The sequence below is a fragment of the Malus domestica genome, chromosome 16, assembly GCF_042453785.1.
Source record: "Malus domestica chromosome 16, GDT2T_hap1".
Lineage (NCBI taxonomy): Eukaryota > Viridiplantae > Streptophyta > Magnoliopsida > Rosales > Rosaceae > Malus > Malus domestica.
Window position 1 is genome coordinate 9,652,651 of NC_091676.1, and position 2,855 is coordinate 9,655,505.

At 35.9% G+C, this 2,855-nt stretch overlaps 1 long non-coding RNA gene across 1 annotated transcript; it reads right to left on the bottom strand.

The window, feature by feature from the left end:
* Positions 1-1,258: 1,258 nt before the first annotated feature.
* Positions 1,259-2,315, bottom strand: LOC108173246 (uncharacterized). The gene is made up of 2 exons (XR_001789856.3): positions 1,780-2,315; positions 1,259-1,679 (listed from the first exon to the last, which is right to left on the bottom strand). It is a non-coding gene; the product is annotated as an uncharacterized lncRNA (long non-coding RNA).
* Between the last annotated feature and the right edge of the window lie 540 nt (positions 2,316-2,855).

The window sequence follows — 2,855 nt, forward strand, 5'->3', positions numbered from 1 at the left end:
TCAGCTGGATAATATCAATAATTTGGTTTGCATTTGAATTTAATTAGGGCATAGGTGGAAAGACAATGAAAAACAATTATATACAATTTAATACGTTTAAGTGTAAAAAAAGTCTGTCATTGAGTGAGAAAGATAAGTGGGGAAATGCAAGTGGGAAGGGCAGCTAGCATTCTAGTTTGTAGGTTAAGTTAAGTTGGTGCTCTTTAAAATCAAATTTAGTAATATATTGTAAGAGGTCTCAAGTTCAAATGCTCCTCCTATCATTTGAATTGGAGATCATATCTACACAAAATCATTTGAATTGAAGACAGAAGACCGAAAAAATGAACAGTTACAATTATAATATATATAATATATATATATATATATATATATATTAAAAATATGTTATTCGTAAGAAGTGAGATATATGCATTCATTCATAGGATGCAAGTATTATCCAAAGAAGTTTTACGATCTTGCCATTATAAGGGTTTTAATATTGATAATCATTGCAAATCCTCATGAAGGTGTTACCTCCGATTCAAGTGATGTTTTAATAGGGATGATATTCAAATGAAGACTGAGAAAATGAATGGTTTCCAATTATATACACTACAACAAAAATGAGCATTGTACACAATAAATTATCTGTGCCCTTTGAGGCCAAAAAGCACCAACAATTGTGCCCATAGACCAATAGTAACAATGCAGCTATTATCTTTGTGTATGTGCCCTCTATGGTCGTCACCCTTGACCATTGGGCACAATATGGTCTTTGATGCCCAAAAAGCTCAGCACAAATAGAGGTTCTTTTGTTTCTCAGCTCTGACAGTTTGACAACACTGACTTTTTCCAAGCCATGTTAACACAGTTTTGTTTTTGTGCCCAATAGGTAAAATATTAAAATAAAAATTCAAATATTACAAAAATGCTATTACAATTTAGTTCTACAAACAATCAATTCATATGAAAAATGAAAACAAGCATTTCTGAACACTTGAATTTTTCCCAGAAAGCTTTTACTTCATCCCATCTTGTTCCACAAATAAATTAATCAGCCGTTCTATATAGAATATGGGCCTCTTCCTGCTAAGGTTATGAATAAAAACCTCAAAGATAAAGAAACCACACAACTTACAAGAACAACGAAAATGAAAGGAAAATACATGAATATCAAAGTAGATGTATTTTCTCTAAAATGATTTGAATAAGTTCACAATATCACCTGCAATTTTGAAAACTCATTCTTAAAAATTGTATTCATGATATAAGTAGGTAGAATGTTAAATCTAGAGTCATGTGATTTAAGTATAGTCGTCAGACACCAGAATAAATACACCATAAATTCAAACCACTTCCACATTCCATCTCAAATTACACACAAATTGACCTCATGTGTTCATCAATGGAGACATGCAATATACAGAACACATTCATGAGCTTGCAGACAGTAGACTAAAACCACTGATGCATGAACACGCTGAAATCAGAAAGGACTACTTTCACAGATTTATGCGAGACATAGCCTAATTCATATTTTCGGCATGCACAAGCAGCACATTTACAGATCAGCCAAGTACAGGCTCAAATAATTGCAGGGATGAATTTTACCTTCGAGGGCGTAAGGATCTATGAGACACTTCTTGTATAGACGGATTTGCGTTGGGATTTGCAGTGAAGATGAAGGAGAGAAAGTCCTACACAGAGAAGCAACCACATGTATGAGGATTTAACGGATTAGACTGAACAAGGAAGGTTAATGGACAAGAAATGTACAAGGAGATTTATAAGGCTTACCTTTTGGGTGTCGATTGCAGCACTGAGGTGGTACTAAGCTCAAGGAATTGCTAAGACTCCATGGTTGCGTCAGATTTACAATTTATGAGTTTTGGGTTGCAGCGTTACAAAAAAAAAATACAGGAGGATGCAACGGATCTGCAACGATGAAAGTGATTTTGGGTTGTGGCTCTACTAATTCTGATGGCATGGCTGGGATTTGCTTGGAAGAAATGAGGGAAGAGCCTTAAATATGAGAGAAATAAGTGAAGAGCGACTTCGGACCTTACTTCGGTAGGGAAAGCAATGAACTCGCCGAAACTCTCTCGGATTTGAGACGGAGCTCTGGTTCTTTGATTTGAGGTTCGAGTCTAAGTTCTGAGACTCTGGGTTCTAGTTCCATGTTTAGTGTGAGGTTGGGACGAGGATGGTGGTGATTTGGTGTTCGAAATCGCCGGAGAACGTGGTGGTTGTGTTGCTCGGGGTAGAAGCGAGCCAAGAGAGAGAAAAGAAGGATGAGGAACAGAGGGAGAAGAGAGAAGAAGAACAGAGGGAGCAAAGAGACAGGAGTGGGGATGGCAGAAAGAAGTAAGGTGAAAATGAGGGGGTTTGCACGGGGAAGAGGGACTCACACGTGGGTGGGTCCCAAAACACCACTCAAACATAAACAATATTAAAATAATTCAAATGCACAAATCCATAATTGTGCCAACATATTCTTTTGCTGTATAGGAAGTGGAATGATTTATAATTGTGTCATTTGTCTACCTAAAGACCCACTACACCTTTGTACGGTTAATTAGACAGATGACCATATAGACATAATTTTTTGTTATGTGTCACTGCATAAAGGACTTCTAATACAGTAAAAAAATATAAACACTTACGATAAAGACAAAAATCATATCATCAAGTATCAAAAATCAACCTACAGGAAGATTAGAATCTAAAAAGCAACTGAAAAAGATAAGAATCTAACAAGCATTCATTGTAGATTCATCGTAAATCTAAAACATGTCACTTAGTACTACGATCTAATGGTATTCCTCTTCACTTGTAAGTAAGAGGTTTTAGGTTTGATTCTCGCCAAATGCGAA